Raw genomic sequence first — 12,523 nt, 5'->3', positions numbered from 1 at the left:
CATACATGTTCCTAGGATAATAATGTCCATCTCATTCCACCATCAATCGTACACCTATCTCCTCTCTATTTCCCTTGCCCTATTCAAAGTTCCTTCCTTCCTCGGATAACCCCCCACCCACCTTGATTCATTAAGCTCTTCTTTGTATGTAGGCTTTTGATGGTGTTTTCTATTTACTTTCTTGAAATTGATTTGTTTAACTTGTGTATATTAGCTTGATTTAGTTTAGATAGATCATGACTCTAAAAATTTGTCGATGTCTTTGTTATTTTCAATTTAATTGAAGAATAAATTTTTAAATAGTTTTTAATTATCTTCTGTATTTCAGATGTGTCCATTATAATATTTCTTTTTTTATCACAGATTTTAGTAATTTAAGTTTTCTCTCTCTTTATTAGTGTGGCTAAGGGTTTATGAATTATATTTATTTTTTCAAAGAACAAGCTTTGTGTTTTGTCAATTTTTTTCAATTGTTTCTTTTGACTCAGTTTCATTGATTTTAGCTCTGATTTTAATTATTTCCTGTCTTCTACTACTTTTGGTGTTTATTGTTCTCTTTTGGGGGGCTTTGCGATGCAATTTTAGGACCTTTATTTATTGACTTTTTCTTCTTTAAAGAAATGAACTCCATGTAATTAACCTTCCTCTTAGTACCATCTTTATAGTGTTCCAGAGATTTCAATATGTTGTATCATTCGTCTCATTTACCTCTAAGAATTTTTTAATCTTCTCTCTGATGTTTTCTGCTATCTCTTGCTCATTAAGTAGCATATTATTTAGTCTCCATGTGTTGGAGTAGCTTCTGTTTTTCATTTTATCATTAATTTCTAATTTCATTCCATTGTAATCTGATGGCATTCAGGGTAGTATCTCTTATTGTACTTCCTATGAGTTACTTTGTGGCATAATATATGGCCTATTTTATAAAAGGATCCATGTGCTGCTGAGAAGAAAGTGTATTCACTCATTGATGGATGGAATAATTTTTGTATGTCTGTTTTTTTTATTTTATTCTTGCAATTTTTGTATGTCTGTTAAGTCTAAGTTATTGATTGTATTATTGAGTTCTATAGTTTCTTTGTTTAGCTTTTGTTTGGAAGGTCTATCCAGTGGTTAAAGTGTTGTGTTAAAGTCACCAAATATTACTGTATTGTGGTCTATGTTACTCTTGAAATTGAGAAGAGTTTGATGAATGTAGAGGGCCATTACATTTGTCCTTTTCTTGTTAGCCCATAATTCATTTTTTGGTGCTTAAGTATTTATAATTGTTATTTCTTGTTTATTTCATTCAATCTTGTTGATGAATGGTTTTCTTAAGCAGTATAAAATGTCGTTCTTTATTCCTTATGATTAACTTTGTCTTGGTGTCTACTTTATTTGATATGAGGATAGAATCCTGTGCTTGTTTACACAGTCCATGTGAGTGGTATATTTATTCCCAACCTTTCATCTTCAGTTTGTGGTTGTCTTTTCCTATGAGATAAGTCTCTTGAAGCCAGCATATTGTTGATATTATAAAAAATTTAATCTGCCAGTCTATGTCTTTTGATTGATGAGTTTAGGCCATTAACATTCAGGGTTATTATTGAAACATGGTTCATATTTCCAGTCATTTTGCTTTATTTTTGGTTTTTAACTTGACTTAGTTTCTCTTTTGATTGTCTTTTTCCTTTAGTGTACTTCCTCCCATTGCTGATTTTCATAGTTGTTTTTCATTTTTTCTTCATGGAATATTTTGCTAAGGATGTATTCTGTAGTCCAAGCTTTCTAGTTTTAAGTTCTTTCAATTTTTGTTTATTATGGAAGGTTTTCACTTTATCATGAAATCTAAAGCTTAATTTTGCTAAATGTAAGATTCTTGATTGGCATCCATTTTCTTTCAGAGTTTGGTATATTGTTCCTGGACCCCCTTGCTTTGAAGGTCTGGGTTTAGAAATCTGCAGAGATCCTAATTGATTTCCTCCTATATGTAATATGATTCCTTTCTCTTGTGGCTTTTATATTTCTTTCTTTATTCTGTATGTTAGGCATTTTCATTGTTATGTGCCTTGGTGTAGAATCTGTCATGATTTTGAACACTTGGTGTCCTGTAAGCCTTTTGTATTTGATTTTCCAATTCATTATTCAGGTTTGGAAAAGTTACTGATATTATTTCATTGAATAAATTATTCATTCCTTTGTTTTGGAACTCTCTGCCTTTTTCTATCTCAATAATTCTTACATTTGGCCTTTTCATAATTCATGAATGTTCTGTTCATGGTTTCTTACCATCTTCACTGTGTTGTCAACTTTACTTTCAAGATTAGATATTTTGTCCTTATTGTCTGAGGTACTATCTTTCAAGTGATCTAGTCTGTTGGTGATGATTTATATGGAGTTTTTAATTTGCTTTATTGTTTCCTTCATTTTAATGACTTCTTTTCCATTTTTATTTAGAATCTCTATCGCCTTATGAAGTAATCTTTTGCTTTCTTTATTTGGCTGTGTAGCTCTTTATTGAAATGACCTTTTGTTGCCTGTGTTTGCTTTCTTACATCATTCTTTAATTCAAAGAACATTTTAATTACATATTTCCTGAACTCCTCTTGGATATCTCTTCTGCTGTGCTGGCCATTGGTTCTAGTAATGTATCTTAGTTTCTTTGGGGCACTTTCTTCCCTTGTTTTTTCACATTGTTTTTGTGTCTTTCCCTTTAGCAGTGTATATCTAAGGTATTATAGTGTATGTCAATAGACTTATAGTGTCCCTGCAGAATTCCATGACCTCTCCTTTAAGAAGAAGATCAATATAAACATATCCCAATTCAAACAATATTCAGGCTTAATTAAACCAAAGAGCTTGTATTGAGATGTTTACAGTTTTGTCACAACAGAAAGAAATGGTGAGTTTGATTATTATTAACAATGTAAACAGTAGGTTGCAAAAGGACCTACAGTTTATAATGGTGGGCAAAGAGAGAATAGGGGGGTGGGCTTAGGATGAGATGTTAAGGAGGTAGAAGGTGAGGATATAGAGTTATTAGATCTTAGGAATCATAAAAGAGGAATCAAAAGATGTTGGCTAGTAGCAGGAGAAAAGAGAGAAAGAGACTTTGGGGAGATAGATAAGTGGAGAGAGAGAGAGAGAGAGAGAGAGAGAGAGAGAGAGGAGAATAACAAATTATTTTTTTCAAAGAGAGAGTGAGAGAGGAGAGAGAGGGAGGGAGAGAAAGAATTTTTAATATTTATTTTTTAGTTCTTGGTGGTAACAACATCTTTGTTGGTATGTGGTGCTGAGGATCGAACCCGGGCCGCAAGCACGCCAGGCGAGTGCGCTACCCCTTGAGCCACATCCCCAGCCCAACAAATTATTTTGTTGAGATTTTTGCATCTATAATTATAAGATATATGAGTTTGTAGTTCTCCTGTGTTATCTTTTTGTTAATTCTTAGGATTAGGTTAACACAGGCATTTTATGATCTTTTACAAGTGTTCACTATATTCTATATTTAGAAAATACTAGATATTTTTATGAATGTTTGTAAAGAGGTAAAGAATTGGTATTAGTTCTTTTAATGTTTGGTAGAATTGTCCATGTAATATCTGGACCTGAGCTTCACTTTGTAGAAAAGTTCTTAATTTCTAATTTAGTCTCATCACATGATGTATGTCAATATATATTTTGTATTACTATTTGTGTTAGTTTCTGTCTTTTTAGGAATTTGTCTATTTCATTTATGTAATTTGTATAATTATTATAATAATCTGATTGTTACAATATCTTTATAATTCTTTCTATGTTTATAATGTCAGTATTTCCACAGTTTTTATTTCAAATGCTACTTACTGTAGCCTTTCTATTTCTGGGTCAGTGTAGCTATTATTTTGTGAATTTTTTTTCTTCTTCAAAGAATTGCATTTGTTTTCATTAATTTCTTCTATTGATTTTATTATTTTATTTGATTAGTTTCCACTTTGGTCCTTAATATTTTCTTCCTTCTGTTTCCTTTAAGTTTAATTTACTTTTCTTTTTTTTCATGATTTATTATGTAATGTTTGATCATTCATTTGTGATATTTGTTTTTATTTAATAAATAAGAATTTCCCTCTTAGCAATGATGGCTTTTTCTCCATTCCATAAGTTTGATATATTATGCCTCCTTTTTTCCTTTCAATACTTTATCTATTTCACTCTATTTCTTTTTTCATCCAGTGTTTATTCAGAAATATATTGATCAATTTGCTCATACTATGAGTTTCCCAATTTTCTTTCTAATAATGCTTTCTGGATTCTTCCCATAGTGCTCAAGGAACACATGATCTGTTGGTCCCATCCTGACTGCTCTTTCTTGAAAAGCATGATTAATTCCAGCCTCAGACTAAAGCCTAGTTTTATCCAAAGACACTCTATTCCAGTACATGAAGGTGAAAATGGTCAGAGTTTTCATCTTGCTCCTTTGGTCATTCCACAGAGGCAGAAGGGGCCATTGAACTCATTGGTTTTGTGGTGACCATATATATGACATCCTCTTGCTCTGCCAGTGGCCTGAAACTCAATCAGTTGTCCCAACAGAAACAGTTCCTCTTTAGGAACCCTTGTGACTTCCACTTTTCTGATAGGTAGAAAAGATGTAATTACTCCAGGTAAATTTTACATTTTTCACTGAAGTGTTCTTTGTTTTTTTCCCTACAGTAATATTTCCATTCCTTACTGCAATTTATGAGGCAATGAATATCTCTCTGTTTCCAAAGGATGTCACAAATGTTTTAAAGAAAGCTATAAAGAGAATGAAAGAATGTCGCCTTCAAGAAAAACAACAGGTAAAATCTGGTGGTGGTTACAGAGGAGGTTCATTTTTGATAATTTATTTGCCTATGGGTGTATGACTTTCATAATTCTTTGTATATTTTTAAAAGGTAGATGAAGAACTCATGGTTGAGAATAGTAGAGGGTTCTCATTTGGGAAGAATAAAGAATTTAGCATCTGGTAACTGAAATACAAGAATGAATCAGGGAGAGAACTAAATTAGAGTAAGATGTATTTCATGCTTTTACAGTTATGTCAAAATGGATTTTACTCTCATATAACTAAAAAGAACTAATAAAAAAGACTTAAATAAATAAAATTATATATTCCAAATACTGAAAAAATAATGAATCAGAGAGAAAGCACTTACAATTAAATAATGGATGTGGAATTTAGTTTGTCAAGGCATAAATATTGCTGATAGAAAAAGCCCAAAATCTCTAAAAAAGGAGTCCTTGTACATTGTTGACTAGAATGCAAATTAGGGCAGCCTTTATGGAAAACTGTGAGGAAAGCCCTCAGAAATCAAATGCAGACCCACTGTATAATCCAGCAATCTCACTACTAGGTGTATAACCACAGGAAATAGCATCAGTATGTCAAAGAGACATCTGCACTCCAATGTTTATTGCAGCACTATGTTAAAATTGTTCTTATTCATTGAGCCTAATAGATTTTGAAAACATCCACCATCAGGAAATGATAAATGCAATTAAAGATGTGTCTAAACTGACATGAACATCAAATAGCATATACATATATTAAAGTAATCAGGTACGTTGTTAATATGTGTATAGCTTAATGTTCTTATATATCAGTTGAAATGATTTTTTAAATAGAAGAAAAATGTTTTATCATATCCCTTCTCTTCAATAGATAAAATTTCAACTTAAAAATTATTTTCCTGGAACTTTAATTTTATAAGATTTTTTATGGTGAAGAATCACTGCATTTCCAAACCTCTCACTTTACAAACTCTCCACAGAAGGCATCCTTAGGGTAGCTGGCACTGTCTTGCCCCTCATGGAGCAGGCATGAGGTTTTTTAGGTGAAGATTTTGCCTCATGTCTAAATGATATTTCAAGATGCTTGCCCAAAATCTGATGATGAGCTCTAAAAATGTCAGGAGATTAATCTATGGCATCTTTGATGAAGAATTAAGGTAATAAAACAAAATATTGAAGTCCAGGACTTCTCCCTAAGCAAACAAGTGTAACAGGAGACAAAGCCAGCCACTCTCTGGCCAGGAGGCTATGTTCAGAATCTACAAGAGCTCACAAGTAGGGAGAGCAAAGTCCAGTAGCTATTGGACACCACAGACAGTTTTCACTTTTCTCTTCTGTTTGTATGTGGATGTTTTTCTTCACTGATGACTTAAGAAACTCCAGCTGGACTTCTGTACTTAAAGAAGTCATAGTCTCAGAAGGGAAGATAAGTTCTGCACTATTAATTTACTTCTGACTTCATAATTGATCTTCTATCTTTGAAATCTCTCTGTTTATAACATCTGATGGTTTTTCTTCAGCTTATAATAAATTCGCAGAATTCCAAAGATGTGGAGTCTCATAAAGGTAAACAAGGTTTCTACCTCATCTACTGATGGAAAAACTCAGAGGGAAGGATTGTTCTGGAAATGTGGAGGAGATTTTCCAGGAAGAAGAGAATATCTACCTAGCTGCAGAAAGTGCATGCTTGGATATCAAATACAGTAGCCTGAGGAACTTTCTAGAGAAGCACACCTAGAGCCATGTTCAAATGTTGAAGCTGATATAAAAAAGTATTTCTTTCACTAGCATGATATTTTTATTCAACTTATTTTCTTACTATTTTTATTTTGATGCTCAATTACCCCATATTTGTCCACTGGCATCCCTTTCATGTAGGCTCCTGAGTCCTCTATTATTCTTGTCATCTTTTTAATGATTGTTTTAAAGGTAGCTTCTGTTTATTTTGGCCATAGCAATATTGAACTGAAAACATAGAGGTTCTCCATGTAGTCATGAATACACTGTTTCATTCCTAATATCCACCACCAGAGAGTTACATTTATCACAGTTCAGGAACCTATATTGAGACACTTCTATCATTCACAGTCCATAGATTTCCTTAGGGTTTGCTATTGGTCTTGTACATTCTATGACATGTATTCACATTATAGTAGCATACAGTGTACTCTTTGCCCTTTTCTTTTATTTTCTAAGTATTTTCTTGCTTTCTGATTTAAGATATTCTAGGTTTCTGCTCTGTTTCTCGTGAAAGCTTTGTTTTTTGTTTTTGTTTTCACAAATAATGGAATTTAGAAATCAAATTTTGTGATCATCTTGTGGATTTTTGCTTTTAGATACTCTTTGTAGACAACATTATTAACATGAAATAATTCTACATGCAACAGAGAAAAGATATATTTCTGTATCTACTCACATCCAGTGATATAAACTATTTTTCTCTCTCATTCAGAGATTTTTTCCAATTTATTGCTTATTTCTGTAATACTCAAATACTCCCATTGCAGTTCTAATTTGAGGTACCTAGTGCCTTGACAACCATCTTAAGAAAGTCCTGAATGTTAAGCAATTAATTCTAAAGATGAATACTGGACTACTACAGCCTGCCAGTATCCATATTTTTTAAAGATATTTTTATTTTTTAGTTGTAGGTGCACACAATAATTGTATTTTATTTTTATATGGTGCTGAGGACAAAACCCAGTGCCTCAACGTGTGCTAGGTGAGTGTTCTACCACTGAGCTACAACCCCAGACCCAGTGTACATATTTTTATGTTCACATGTACATATTATCTATCTATCTATCTATCTATCTATCTATCTATCTATCTATCTATCTATCTATCTATCTATTTACTTAACTATCTATCTATTCATCCATCCATCTATCCTGTATGTATTTACACATTTTAATTCAGCTTTCTATGATGAAGGAAACAGTCTGTAGTTTAACTCTTCAATAAAATAACCACCAAACACATTTGCCTTCTTAGCACTTGACATGTGGCTAGTGCCAATGAGGAACTGTTTAAAATTTAAACATTCACATGTGGCTAGTAGCTACAAATGTAAACAGCCGAGATCCAAATCTTAACTGTTGTTGGTGCAGGGGAGAGGGTTACCTGAAATTGAACTCAGGGGCACTCAACCACTGAGCCACATGCCCAGCCCTAATTTGTATTTTATGTAGAGACAGGATCTCACTGAGTTGCGTAGTGCCTCACTGTTTCTGATGTTGGCTTTGAACTTCTGATTCTCTTGCCTCAGACTCCCACTGGGATTACTGGTGTGTGCCCCTGCACCTGGCCTGAACCTTGACTTTATAGTCCTATTTCATGGGTTCATACTCATTGGGATAAAAGATTTGATAATTAAATGTTCTCATGACATCATCATAGAAAACCATCATCAATAAATCTGAACTCTGTAGACCTTTCAAACACTTGTTTTATGTATTCTTTTTTTTTATCTTGAATTGCATGTTTGGCACAGGGACCATATTTATTTCAGGGCCCAGGTATCTAAAAGTCCATATTGATTATACAGTGTATCTTAGATAGAAATGTTATCTCTTGAAATTACATACCTTTGGTGGTGCTGAGAATGGCATAGTTAGTAGCTAAGTCCAAGAGTGGTATAGACCTCAGGAAAACTGGATTAAAAAAGCTTTCCTTTGTCTCCCATATCAGATAGACACGGAAGTGAAAAACCACTCTGAGAATGCCTCTGAATTGCTTTTCCATGGTCCTGCCTAGGGATCTGTGGGTTTAAATGGGATTTATATTTATCTAAACTTCTGATGTCTTGATTTGCTGGACTTACCTAAGTAGTGTTTCCTCTTCCATTAGACCTGTCTGATCTAGAGCTTGTGGATCAATCAATTATCTTCATTTTTGCTGGATATGAGACAACTAGCAGTGCTCTTTCTTTTATTTTGTATAAACTGGCCACCCATCCTGATGCCCAGACCAAACTGCAGCAGGAGATTGAAGCGGCTTTGTCCAATAAGGTGAGAAGATGGTACCTGGAGAGGGAGGAGAGAGGCGGAGCTTCAACAAGACTTCCTCCTCATCACTTCATAGGAGGCTTTGACCAAAATGCTTTCATACATTGATTCTTTTCACCAGCTCTATTTGGAAAGTATCTGAAGAGACAAATGAAGGAGAAAACAGTGTTTTTTGGAAAATTCTATTCTCAAAACTACAAGGAATTTTTTAAACGAGTATAGTTTCAGTTGTATCCATTACCAGTTACCATGATGGCACCTAGGAAGTGTAAGCATGTGTCACTCAAGTGTCCAGATCATTGGCTCTGCTGATCTGTGGCATGAGCTCCTGCCTGGCTGTCTGTTGAGTGAGCCTGGGCTTGGTGGGCAGGCCCTCTCTGTTCTGCTTCACCCATCTTCACATTCTAGTCATGTATTAGAGAGAAGCATCCAGGGGATGAGTCAGGTTTTCTAGCACCTGAGCTAAATTCTTTACTTCTACCTGTATCCTCTCCAATGTCATACCAGGCATTAGCCATATGTTGTGCCTGCTGTCCTCTGCCTAAACTGGAAGTCTATTGAGTCTATTGGATATGAAGACACCAGGTCTCTGGGGCTGACATGGCTGGTTTGGCAGTGAAGTGGGCACAAAGCCTCTTCTTCAGAGCTCACAATGAAGCCCTGAAGAAAAACCAGGAGACTGGTCCAGCACCAAGGGGTGGGGCTGAGAGTGGCTTTCTATCCTCCTTAGAGTGTCCTCTGAAACTAAAATTGTTTGACATGGTGCCATCAAATCTTAGCCTTCTTTTGGTGGTACTGGGATGGAAGTTACCAGTTTCTTTCAACATTTTTTAAATTAGGTAGTATTATCTCTAAGTTTCATATATATATATTCAAAGCAGGATTATTCAAGAAAAAACTGATATACAATGGGTTATTTCCTCTTTTCTATTTCCTTGAAATAGGCATGTGACTTTTCTAGAGAAAGGTAACAGTGACTTTCACATATTTTGCCTAAGTGTAATTTTCATATTCTATTAGTTACTTTTCTTCACATGAGGAAAAATTGTACATGATGATGCTGAGGATATTATACACTAAATTTGGGATTGTTCCATAGGCCTCTTATGTTCATAACTACTCTGCACTTCTCAATGGGCTATGGACATGTTTTTCAAATGGGCATGATTGTTATTACATTGCTTAGTCAATTGTAAGCACTACTCTCTTTCACTATTCTGTTATTCCTGGGACCTCCTAACACTTTAATAAAACTATGTAGATTGAGTTTAAAGTTAGATTCAAACATGAATTTCCAAAAATCTCTTTATTTCTCTTCAGGCATCTGCTACCTATGATACCATATTACAGATGGAGTACTTGTACATGGTGGTGAATGAAACTCTCAGGTTGTTTCCACTTGCTGGAAGACTTGAGAGGGTTTGTAAGAAAGATGTTGAAATTAATAAAGTGCCATTAGGAAAAGGACAGTGCTGATGATATCAAGCTTTGTTCTTCATCGAGACCCACAGCATTGGCCAGAGCCTGAGGAGTTCTGCCCTGAAAGGTACAGGGCCTCTGGGAAAGGGAACCACCCTGGGCTAGGGTTGTCCAAGCATGTCTTTTTATTTCTTATCATAGATGACAAACAGGTATCTATGTAATTATTTTCATATATGTCTTTGTATTTTAATCAGTTTTCTTGTTATAAATATAACACTTTCTTGCAAAATTATATGAATTTGTGACAAGGAACAAAATAAATGCTACGTCCATTCACTATCCTAAATTATTTTTTAAAAATTTTAAACTGTTTATTTAAAAATAAATGACAAAAAAATGCATTATAATTCTTAGTACGCATATGTAACACAATCTCTTATATCTCTGTTTGTATATAAAGTATTTTGCACCAATTTATGTTTTCATATCTGTACTGTGGATAATGATGTCCATTGCATTCCACCATCCTTGCTAATCCCCTGCCTCCTCCATTCCCCTCCAACCCCTCTGCCCTATCTAGAGTTTTTCTATTCCTACCATGCTACCCCTCCCTACCCCACTATGAGCCCACCTCCTTATATCAGAGAAAACATTCAGCATTTGTTTTTTGGAATTGGCTAACTTCACTTAGCATTATCTTCTCCAGCACCATTTATTTTCCTGCAAATGCCTTGATTTTATTCTCTTTTAAATGAGTAAAATTTTATTGTGTATATATGCCACATTTTTTAATCCATTTATCTACTGAAGGGCATCTAGGTTGGCTCCACGATTTATCTATTGTGAATTGTGCTGCTGTAAACATTGATGTGGCTGTGTCCCTGTAGCATGTTTATACCTTTTAGGTATAAACAAAGGAGAGAGATATCTTGGTCAAATGGTGGTTCCATTCCCAGATTTCCAAGGAATCTCCATTTTGCTTTCCATATTGGCTGCACCAATTTACAGTCCCACCAGCAATGTATGAGTGTACTTTTTCCCCCACATCCTTTCAATACTTACAATGGCATCATAATAGCTGCCATTCTGACTGGAATGAGATGATATCTTAGAGTAGTTTTGATTTGCATTTCTCTAATTGCTAGAGATGATGAGCATTTTTTCATATATTTGTTGATTGATTGTATATCCTCTTCTGAGAAGTATCTGTTAAGGTTATTGGCCCATATATTGATTGGGTTATTTTTTTTTTTTGGTGCTTCGCTTTTAGTTCCTAGAGATTGATGTTCTATCTAATGTGTGAGGGGTAAAAATTTGCTCCCAAGCTGTAGGCTCTTTATTCACCTCACAAATTGTTTCTTTTGCTGAGAAGAAACTTTTTAGCTTGTTAAATTCTTTAAATAATCATGAATTAATAATATGATCATGTTCTCATAAACATATTTCTAGGCATATATAGATATTTTTGCTAAACTAGATTGTATCATATTTGATTTTTGCTAGCACCTGATAATATATACATTCAACCTCTGCATGTATGATTTTTTTTTGTGGGGTCCCAGGAGTTGAACTCATGGGTGGTCCACCACTGAGCCACATTTGAAGCCCTATTTTGTATTTTATTACAAATGGGGTTTCGCTGAGTTGTTTAGAGCCTCACTAAATTGGTGAAGCTGGCTTTGAACTTGGGATCCTGCTGTCTTCACCTCCCAAGTTGCTGGGATTACAGGTGTGTGCCATGCTCAGCATGTATGTATGGTTTTTGCATCTATAATTTCAACTAACTTATAAATGTTTTTTCTTGTCAATTTTCCCTAAACAGTGTAATACAATAAGTATTTATGTAGTACTTAAATATTATTAGTTATTATAACCAATACAGAGATGATTTAAAGTATATTTCAGGATGTGCATAGGTTATACAAGTATGTTCCCATTATTTCTATAAGATACTTGATCACCCAGGATTTTGTTTATTCCGATGCTAAAACTAATTCTTCTCAAATATGGCACCATGACTCTGTTTGTGTATATGCATGTGTGTGTGTGTGTGTGTATGTTTGTGTTTATGTGTTTTCAAATTTTATAGCATGTGCCATAACTGACATAATCACTATCTCATTTCATTGTATATATTCACTCTTATACTCCTTATATTTTATGTGTGTTTTGTTTTCTTTACTATCTCAATTTACCATGATTTCCTTTGAAACAGCATTTATCTCATCTCAAAAAGACTGAGAGATCCCATAGGCTAAGGAGGAGAAAGGTGGAAAACTCCTATAGGCTAAAGAAGAGAAAGG

The 12,523-nt window shown here is 34.3% G+C and overlaps 1 protein-coding gene and 2 pseudogenes across 3 annotated transcripts in view; 2 read left to right on the top strand and 1 right to left on the bottom strand.

Moving 5' to 3' along the window:
* The window catches only part of LOC144367625 (cytochrome P450 3A11-like), a 492,905-nt gene that overhangs the window by 331,605 nt on the left and 148,777 nt on the right, over positions 1 to 12,523 (bottom strand). The window lies entirely within an intron of this gene.
* Positions 1 to 12,523, top strand: part of LOC144364731 (cytochrome P450 3A4-like) — a 382,460-nt pseudogene that overhangs the window by 231,238 nt on the left and 138,699 nt on the right. The window lies entirely within an intron of this gene.
* Positions 1 to 12,523, top strand: part of LOC144364735 (cytochrome P450 3A9-like) — a 35,851-nt pseudogene that overhangs the window by 4,372 nt on the left and 18,956 nt on the right. Inside the window, exons 2-5 of the transcript XR_013427178.1 lie at positions 4,672 to 4,799; positions 6,312 to 6,357; positions 8,641 to 8,801; positions 10,119 to 10,344. The product of XR_013427178.1 is annotated as a cytochrome P450 3A9-like (transcript). The remainder of the gene's footprint in view (positions 1 to 4,671; positions 4,800 to 6,311; positions 6,358 to 8,640; positions 8,802 to 10,118; positions 10,345 to 12,523) is intronic.

The sequence above is a fragment of the Ictidomys tridecemlineatus genome, chromosome 10 (assembly GCF_052094955.1).
Source record: "Ictidomys tridecemlineatus isolate mIctTri1 chromosome 10, mIctTri1.hap1, whole genome shotgun sequence".
NCBI lineage: Eukaryota > Metazoa > Chordata > Mammalia > Rodentia > Sciuridae > Ictidomys > Ictidomys tridecemlineatus.
The sequence above is the reverse complement of the archived record's forward strand: the minus strand, read 5'-3'. Positions and strand labels throughout refer to the sequence as shown.